Genomic DNA, 10,641 nt, shown 5'->3' with positions numbered 1-10,641 from the left:
ATAAATGTCAGATTTTAATGATGACTTTAAAGTCTTAAAGGTAGATGAGTGCTTGAAAAGCAAAATATATCTGATTGTAATTAGCTACATGTGCCTTAATAAGATATTAATCCAAGTACGTTCATGGGGCTCCCTCAGATATATATGAAGAAGTTCCTGCTATTTGTCAATAACACTGAGTGAAGAATTAGCATTATCATAGGTCCAATCATAATTATGTCAATTTTATAGTGTTTTATATAGGCTTAATATGTAAAAACATGTTTCAAATGCTCTGTGACTTACAATGTCCAAAGTGGCATTGACAAAGAAATGTTTTCTGATTGGGTCTATTACATTGTATACCTGCAGTAAAAGCAATTTTGAAACATGGGAGAGTCATCACCAGATAACTGCTAAGCTCATCCTCAGAGTTAGTGCTTGGTAATCACTTTGCTCACCTGCTCATGTTAACTCTTTGATTGATCCTTTGCAATTGGGCCTTTTCCCAAATATGGATGTTATTACAGAGATGTCCTAAGAAAATCGACCTATCATCTAGGCATAATACATGCTCTTTGATTTTACAACAGAAAAATATTCGATGTTTAATGCTGCTACCACTCGGAAATCTTAACAAATTTCTAGGTTGGTTTGGAGAAAAACTGAACTAGTATTGCAGTTCATTTGGAAAAACTACTTCTGATGAAGGGAGAGAATTTCAAGGCTTTAGAGTACCTCCCATTGTTATAGTAGCACCATATTACTCTCAAACATTAGTATAAATTTTTGTGATTGCAATGATTATTCTAGATAACAAGTTTTGCCATTTAATTCTCATAAGGTAGGAAGTATGATTATATCCATCTGATACACGAGGAATTGAGGTACAGAAAGGTTCAAAAACTTGTTGAACATAGCAAAACTAGTAAGTAGTAGGGCCAGGACTTAAATCCAGGTCAATCTGATTGCCAACCCTAGGCCATTAACTACCGTGTTATACACGTTACTTCCTATTACAACTTAATGAAACCTTTAATTTCTTTAAGAGGGCATAGTCTTCAAATTGGAATGGGTAGAACAGTGGTGTAAGGAAACTTTTCAAGCTTTTTGGTCTCAGAATTCTTTCACACTCTTAAAATTTATTGAGGATGTCAAAGAGCTTTTGTTTGTGTGGGTTATACTTATTGATATTTACCATATTAGAAACTAAAACTGAGTACTAGCTTTGGCAGCATGTATATTAAAACTGGAACGATACAAAGAAGATTAGCATGGCCCATGCAAATTTGTGAAGCATTCCAGGATCTGGAACTAACATAGTGTTGTAGGTCAATATACTCAATTTTAAAAAGAAAGATAATTTATAGCTAAAAAAAAAAAAAAATTAAAACTGAAGCATTATTACCTGACATATTTATTAATTTAAAAAATAACAATAATAAACTCATTACATGTTAACATAAATAACATTTTTAATCAAGATGACTGTACTTTCCAAAACAAAAATTTAGTGATAAGCATGGCTTTTTAAAAAACAGTTTTTCACATCTTTTTGTTATGTGCCTTAATAGAAAAGAGTTGGATTTTCATACATGCTTCTATAGTGAATCCATTATAATATGGTTTTTGGTTGTAGTATGTGAAGACAATACGGACTCACATAGATATGTAGTTAGGAAAGGGAGAAGTATGTTAACAGCCTTTTCAGATAATTGTAGATATTTTTATTTGGTACTACCAGCCCATCAAGTTGTAATTTCTTTAAGGTTAGTTGCAATGTGGAATTGGAAACCTTCAATGAACTTTTTATATTCAGTTTAATGCAAACACATTGATTTATCCTGTCCTTTGAATGGATCTTTTACCCATGCATGATTTTGTAACATCATGCATGGGTTATTTGGAAAATATTGGTTCACTGAGTTGTGTAGATCTTCGAAATGTTGACACCTTTCATTACACAATGTGAAAAAAAAATCACGTTTGCTATTATCACTCTGGGCTCATCAGAAAAGTCTTTAAATATTGGGGAGCTGTCAAGTTCATGGTGGCAGATGTAAGTTTTAAAAAATATTAATTTTTACTCAAAAGCTTGAATTTTATTATTGACAACAAATGCTGTTAGTTGTTTTCCTGAAAGGGTCTCAATATGCCACAGGGGCTGCAGGCCACACTTTGAGGATCACCGATGTAAGAGCTTTGATTGGGAGGAGGCAAGTAAGAGAACATTTACCTAAAAGGTTCAAAAAAATTAATTTTCAGAGTGATGAAGGAACTTGAAAATGAGGTCTCAGAATCACTGGCAGTAATCTATGATAAATTAGGGGAAATCGGAGAGAGTTCAGACACACAGAAATGAGAAAAGATTGCCTTAACTCTCCAGAGGGATATATTCTGGGCAATGAATGCCAGTGTGTTTAACACTGATTCCCAGAAAAAGACTATACCATATTCTGTAGCCGGTAATTGAAGAACATTAGAAAATAATTCAGTGATTACCAGATGTCATGAGGACAAGGTAGGTCATCTCAAATTTCATTTTTCCTTTATGGTCATCTGACCCAATGCTTTACAAGGTATACATGTGAAAATGTTTGAATAACTACATAAAGACAGTTGAATAATAATTTGTATAGGTACTGCTTGTACAGTGCACAAATCTCACTTGATTAAAAACCATTTACAGAGCACCCGCCATATGCAAAATACTCTGTTAGGTAAGGGGCTGGTCTGAGAGGCACATATGGAGGACAACTAAAAGAGTTTTCCTTGGGAACAGATGCCCAAGGGAATTTTCAAATTTTGTAAAATATTTGAAGTCTGCCTTGTGAGAGAAAGCAGTGTGGTGTTTTGGAAAGAGCATAGCCCTGGGAGTTAGAACATCTGAGTGCGCATCCTGGCTTTCCCACCACTCAGTGGATGACTTTGGGCAAGTTACTTCAATTCTAGATCTATATTCTGTATCTGTAATACTAAAGAGGCAAAGGCCCCTGAAAGGGATGAGTTGTACTCATGGAGTGTAATCAGAATTTATGAATGGAATATTCGAAGGCCAAGTTTGCCTCCCAATAAGTATCTTCCAGCTCTGTGCTGTTCAATACCATAGCCTAGCCACATGTGTCTGTTGAGAACTTGAAATGTGACTAGTCTGAATTGAGATTTGCTGGAAGTATAAATTACACACCAGGTTTTGAAGATTTAGTGTGAGAAATAGAATGTAAAATATCCCCTCAATACAGTAAGTCCCCTACATACGAACCTTCAAGTTGTGAACTTTCAAAGACGCAAACGTGTGTTTGCATGTCCAATCATAAGTTAGTTCACTTGTCTGGCGTACATTGTCATGTGCGTGCATCCTCTACAAGCAGTTGTGCTTTTGTGTACTTTACTGTATAGTACTGCAGAGAGTACAGTAGTACGGTATCTTTATTTCAAGCCCAGGTTATCTGGAAGCAAGCAGAAAAGCAGCGGTGATGTAGCTGGTACTACTGTACTTTTCAAGATTAAAAATGTACTGTAAAATTAAAAATGTTTTCTTTATTTTTTGTGTTTGTTTCTTATGTATTATTTGTGTGAAAAGTATTATAAACCTATTACAGTACAGTACTATATAGCCGATTGTGTTAGTTGGGTACCTAGGCTAACTTTGTTGGACTTACGAACAAATTGGACTTAATGAACGTTCTCTCAGAACGGAACTTGTTTGTATTAGGGGACTTACTGTAATTTTTATGTTGATTACATGTTAAAATAACTTTCAGATATGTTGGGCTAAATTAATATATTATTAAATTAATTTCACCTGTTTCTCTGTACTTTTTGAAATATATGGCTACTGGAGAACTTAAAATTACACATATGGCTTGCATTATATTTCCTTTGGACAGTGCCGTTCTAGCTAACAGAGTTTCCAACAAAAGAATAACTTGAAGAACTTAATCTTACTTTTAACTTTACCTTTTGAGGTACGTAAGGAGAGGCTGGGTCACATTCCACTCAAATGCAGAAGTAAACCAAGAAAGAGGAAGACATGGGATCTGGAAAAGGGGAGGGAGAGCAGCAAAGAGAAGTCCTAAAAATAAGAGCTGTGTAGCAGGCCTAGAGAAACAGCAACACAGAAGCAGAAACATGGAGTCTTCAAGGAGAAAGATCTCCAGGGGAAAAAAATGGAAAAGATGTGTTTGAGTGTATTCAAAAAGTTACTGACAGGTAAATGACAGAGATGTTGGGGCATCGGGGGCAAAAAGCGTTAGAGGTACATTGAAAATCAAACAAATGAAAAGATGGAGCAGGGACTTCCCTGGAGGTTCAGTGGTTGAGACTCTGCGCTTCCAATGCAAGGGGTGAGGGTTCGATCCCTGGTCAGGGAACTAAGATCCCACATGCTGTGCGTTGCGGCCAAGAAAATATTTTTTAAAAAATGGGTTAATTATTGATTCTAGGAAAAATGAAGGGTTGAACAAGATAGGAGGTGTGGTTACAAAGTTTCCTCCGAAGATATTATTTGGTTCCTCAGAAGCATTACTATACATGATTATAATGTAAACACTGTTTAATGATTTTACCAAAAATTCCTAAGCTGTTGGTTTGGGTGGGGTGATGGCGTGGGGAGAAGGATGCTATGGAGGAGCTAAGTCCCTGTCCAGCATAATGGGAAGGCAATTGTTCATACCTAACACCTAACATTGATGAATCAAGAGATAGAAGCATAATGTTTAGTTAAATACATGGAAGCAAACACCAAGGAAAACAAGAATAGTTGAGAATGGATTTGAGACATTTCCTCTGGAGGGTCAGGGCACAGAGAGAGGTAGAGATAGGAATCTGTCCCTTTTCATTATAAACCTTTTAGCATTATTTGAAGTTTAAAATTAGGTACATGTGTTATTTTAATACAAAATAATTAAAAATTCAGCATGAGATTTTGATGCTAATGTTTTCCAGGGTTCTGAACTTCTCCCTCTTCCTTTCCTCTACCCCAACAGCTTGCTTGGGTGATTCCTTCTATTTCATGCTATTAACTGTCATTAGTAATCTATAACTCATATCTGACTTCCCTCAAAAAGCACGGCTTCCCCTGTGGCCCTCTCAAGTAGAAGCTGATTTTACCTTTACATTTCAGATAAATCAAGATTTGGTAGGGATGGGGTGGTAGGATAGGCATGGTCCTTGCTCCTCATCGTTACCTCTCTTGTCCTAAAAAACAAAAACAAAAACAGAAAAACACATCCCCTCTGAAGTTTATGGCATTAGACTTTACAATTCAGTACTCTTCCAAGTTGCAATTTCCTGGTCACCTGCTCTTCTTCACTGATGACTTTTGTACCTTGCTTCCTGTTTTCCTACCTACCCCTTAATCTTATGATTCCTGGTAGGTTATCTATCTGATACACCCACAGTTCCCCGATCTGATCACTTCCATTGATCTTTTCTTTCCCTCTACTAGCAGCTCTCATTGTCATAGGCTTGCCATTTCCAATTATTAAATGTCTCCCAAATCTCTGGTTTTGAGCATCCTACTCTCTATTGCTTCATTATTTTCACTCACTTATTCTTGTACCTCTCCTACTTCAGCGTATCTTCAACCTCATAAGACTTCCAGGCTATTAACCCTACCACTTTAAAATTAGTCACTTCCCCCCTTATATCCTTACATATATTTGTACCCATTTTGGGATTCATCATTATAATTATTCTCTTGTAGAGCATTCTTAATTTCTTTGACACTCTCTTTCTTGTCATTTGCCTGGCAAATCCCAAATTGTTCATGTACTATGTGCTTGCACCTCAGCAGCTAAACATTGTAGGATAAAATGCACAACTGTGCTTACTGGTTTCACTCTGCGTGAATTGCCCGAGCAGCCCTTCTATTTTTCCCTGGTAAATTTACTTTCTCCTTCTCCAAGATGACTGTTTCACATGTTCTCACTCTTCAAACCTCTAAAACCTTGATCAGTGACCTAAATTTATATTTTATAATCATTTAAATAGTCACATGCTAACACTCACATCTCCTAACACAGAATCTGATAACCTGTCAGAATCAGTCCCCATGTTCTGTGACTTTCTTCTTATTACAACAAAAGGGAAAACTTTGCTCATTTCAGAGACCAAGCTCTTCATGTTGGTCTGATTTCTATCTCTTTTAGTAGTTTCAAATCTTTTTTTCTGTAATCATCTCATCTCTTCCATCAGTGGTTCTTCCTTTTATACTTGATCATTCCCATTACCATACAAACATGTTTGGGTATTTCTACCAAGTAAATTCCCAAATCCTTAGCACAGCAGATCTTACACCCTTTGTAAAACGTAACTCAGAGTGGATTATAAACCTAAATGAAAAATGTAAAGCTCTAAAACTCCTAGAAGACAGTATAGGAAAAAAAATCAAGACAACCTTGGATATAGAGATGACTTTTTAGATACAACACCAAAAGCACAATCCATGAAAGAAATAATTGATTAGCTGAACTTCATTAAAATTAAGAACCTCTGCTCTGTGAATGAAACTGTCAAGACAATGAGAAGACAAGCTACAAACTGGGAGAAAATATTTGCAAAAGTCATATGTGATAAAGAACTATTATCCAAAATGTACAGAGAATCCTTAAAACTCAACAACAAGAAAACAAACAAATGGGCAGAAATCTGAACAGAAACCTCACTAAAGAAGATATACAGATGGCAAATAAGCCTGGGAAAAGATGCTGTACCTCATATGTCAGTAGGGAATTGCAGATTAAAACCACAAGGAGATACTATTACACACTTCTTCGAGTGGTGAAAATCCAAAACACTGACAACACTAAATGCTGGCGAGGGTGTGCAGCAACAGGAATTCTCAGTGCTGGTGGGAGTGTGAAATGGTACAGCCACTCTGGAAGACACTCTGCTGGTTTCTTAAAAACTAAGTATATGAAAATACAATACTTAATAACTAAATACAATATGATTCAACAATTGTGCTCCTTGGTATAAGTACCAAAGGAGTTGAAAACTTATATCCATACAAAAACCTGCATACAGATGTTTACAGCAGCTTTATTCACAATTGCCAAAACTTGGAAGCGATCAAGATGTCCTTCATGAATATCCTATTCACCAGTAGGTGAATAGATAAACTGCAATACATCCAGACAGCAGAATATTATTCCACACTAAAAAAAATGAGCTATCAAGTCTTGAAAAGACATGGAAGAATCTTAAATGCATGTTACTAAGTGACAGAAGCTATATATGGTGATTCCAATTATATGACATTCTGAAAAGGCAAAATTATGGAGACAGTTAAAAAAAATCAGTGGTTGCCAGGGGCTGGGGGGAGGGAGGGATGAACAGGTGGAATAAAGAGAATTTTAGGGCAGTGAAACTATTTTGTATGAACTATAATGGCAGATACATGTCATTACACATTTGTCAAAATCCATAGACTGTACAACACAAAGAGTGAACCCTAATTTAAACTATGGACTTTGGGTGATAAGGCGGTGTCAAGGTTCATTGAGCGTAACAGATTTTCCACTCTGGTGTGGAATGTTGATAGTGGGAAGACTATGCATTTGTTGGGGCAGGAGGTATATGGGAACTTCCCACTCAATTTTGCTGTGAACCCAGAACTGCTTTTTAAAAAAGTCTATTATCAAAAATAATTGACCGGTAAAACAGACCCAGAAATAACAGAGATGAAATTAGTAGAAAATAATCTTAAAACAGTTATTATAAATGTTCTAATATGTTAAAGGATGTAAAAGAAAAGGTGATTGTCAAATTGAATAATTCATTTTTAATATAAAGACACAGATTAAAAGTGAAAGAATAGGAAAAAATATACTATGCAAGTACTAATAAAAAAAAGCTGGAGTGGCTATACTAATATCAGACAATGTAAACTTAAGAACGAGGAATATTACAAAGGTTAGAGAGGGACATTTCTTAGTGTAAAAGGGGTCAACTCATCAAGAAGCCATAGCTGCTTTAAATGTGTGTACATCTAATAACAGAGCTTCAACTATATGAAACAAAAGCTAATACAACTGAAAGGAGAAATAGACAAATCGACAATTATAGTTGAAGACTGCATTTATAAATATGAAGTAAACCATAATTAAGCAAAATAATTTAATTTTAATTTATTTTGAATGACTATTCCATTCACAAGGTTTAAAAAGTATATACTGTGTATAGTATATATAGTATAAAGTATACAGTGAGAAGTCTCACCACCTTGTTATACATTCCTTAGCCAGTTCTTTTTGGAGGTAAACACTGTAACCAATTTTTATGTATTGCCTAAAGATATTTTATGCATATATAAAAACACTTATATATCCTCTATTTTCATTTTTTTAGACAAACGGTAGCACACTGTACACATTTCAGATACTCCATTTTGTTTTAATATTTAATAATATTTTGATTTCATTACTGGTATATAAAACTCTACCTTAGGTAATTTAGGGCTTGGCACTTTCTCCGTGGTTCTGTGGAATTTTTTTGTATACAGTTGTGCATGCTGTGGCTTGAAATTTTTCAACAGGTCTCAAGCCCCCAGGGAGATTGCAAGAGAATTTTTTTTTATTGAGATATAATTTACATACCATAAAATTCACACTTCTAAAGTGTACACATCAGTAGTTTTGGTATATTCAGAAAGTTGTCCAAACATCACCACTTTTTATTTCCAAAACATTTTCATCACCTGTATGCATCAGCAGTCACTCCCCATTTCCCTTCCCCACATCTCCTGGCAACCACTGAACTACTTGATGTCCCTATAGATTTGTCTAGTTGGGACATTTCATATAAATGAAATCATACAATATATGGCCTCTTATAGCTGGCTTCTTTCAAGTTTCATCCATGGTGTACTTCATTCCTTTTTGTGGTTGAATAATATTCCATTGTGTGGATATACCACCTTTTGTTTGCATTAGAAGTTTAAACATCCTTGTTAACAACATATAATTGAATCAATACAGGACCAAGTGATGTGATGTAGTATACATTGAAACGTAAGTCCTTTTTAGGTTGTGATTTGAAAAGGTCTATTTTTAATACATTTTACAAGAATATTTAGATATGAGTTAAACACGTTTAGGAGAATCGAGAAACCTTGCCATTTGCGACAGATTTCTGGGAAAGATGGTAGCTTACGTGTAAAATTTTGAAGCTTTTGTCAGAATTAGAAATGGCTAAGAGACATTAAAGAAACAAAACTAAAGTACCTCCAACTAATTTGTTTTGAAACCAGGGAATGGTGTCAACCACATTCCACAAAATTCAAAGAATTTATATCACATATGGTGCAATGGGACCAGACTGAAGTGACAGAGAAGAAGGTAAATCCTGGAAACCCTACTGGCACCCCTTAATTTAAAATGATCAAGGTTATGAGTGAGGGTGGGAGGTGTGGCTATAGTAAGAGTGTGATTCAAGAGCAAGTTGGGAATTGTTCTTTCATCCATCTTCTCAGTAACTTAGGGCTTCACATCTAGGCAGATGAGGACTTTCCAGATCAGGAGCGGTATAAATGCCTACATTCTCATCAAGAGGATGGAACGCTGTTCCAAATGAGTGCGTGTACCAAGAGTGGCTACCAAGCCAAACAGTAAACTAGGCATGGAAAATTGCCTTCCTGTGACAAGAGAAGGAAATATGGAAGGCGAACAACAGAGACAAATTCTGCCACCCCAATCTGACCCTGGGGCAGGCTCTGGCCTCCGTTCTCTCCAGCCTTCTGTAAACTTCTTTTGGAATGGTAATGAGAACACACATGGTCAGCCTTCCAGCTGTATCTAAGAGGAGGTGTCAGGGGTGCTCAAGATCAGCAACAAGCCTCAAGGAGAATCTATGCGCACTATTTGGGGCAAATATCCGATGTGGTATTTACCTCCATGTGTCTAAATAATATGTCAATACTCAATCTCTTTATTATTTAATTTTAAAGATTATATTGACTTCCTATTTGGTAGATGCCATTTATTACACATATTCCCCAATTCTTACCCCTTTTCAATCCTCCTGGTATAGTTATATCACAGTTTTTAGTTAAATGAGTATTAAGTATTTGCATCACTGGACTAAATAAATATTGCTCTCTTTGTCCTGATTGTTTCTTATACAACTTTTGGTTTTTCCTATGGTTAGTAGTTGCCTGGTTTGTTTTCATTTGTCCATTTCCTTATGCCTTGTACCCTTTGCCATTTTTTCTCCTTTTTTTTTTTTTTTTAATATTTATTTATTTATTTATGGCTGCGTTGGGTCTTCGTTTCTGTGCCAGGGCTTTCTCCAGTTGCGGCAAGTGGGGGCCACGCCTCATCGCGGTGCGCGGGCCTCTCATTATCGCGGCCTCTCTTGTTGCGGCCTCTCTTGTTGCGGAGCACAGGCTCCAGACGCGCAGGCTCAGTAATTGTGGCTCACAGGCCCAGTTGCTCCGCGGCATGTGGGATCCTCCCAGACCAGGGCGCGAACCCGCGTCCCCTGCATTGGCAGGCAGACTTTTAACCACTGCGCCACCAGGGAAGCCCCTCCTTTCTTTAATGTAATTTTCCACATGGTCAAATCTGGCTGTAACCTATTCATTCCATTTATTTTCCTGGAGCTGTTCCTTTGATTGTCACTGGTTGCCCTCTTGGCCTGCTATACTGAGGTGATACTGGG

General features: G+C 36.5%; 1 non-coding gene across 1 annotated transcript; it reads left to right on the top strand.

Moving 5' to 3' along the window:
• Positions 1 to 1,198: 1,198 nt before the first annotated feature.
• Positions 1,199 to 1,306, top strand: LOC133079133 (U6 spliceosomal RNA). Its single transcript, XR_009698056.1, has one exon. It is a non-coding gene; the product is annotated as a U6 spliceosomal RNA (small nuclear RNA).
• The last annotated feature ends 9,335 nt before the right edge of the window (positions 1,307 to 10,641 follow it).

The sequence above is a fragment of the Eubalaena glacialis genome, chromosome 1 (assembly GCF_028564815.1).
Source record: "Eubalaena glacialis isolate mEubGla1 chromosome 1, mEubGla1.1.hap2.+ XY, whole genome shotgun sequence".
In the NCBI taxonomy this organism is placed as follows: Eukaryota; Metazoa; Chordata; class Mammalia; order Artiodactyla; family Balaenidae; genus Eubalaena; species Eubalaena glacialis.
The sequence above is the reverse complement of the archived record's forward strand: the minus strand, read 5'-3'. Positions and strand labels throughout refer to the sequence as shown.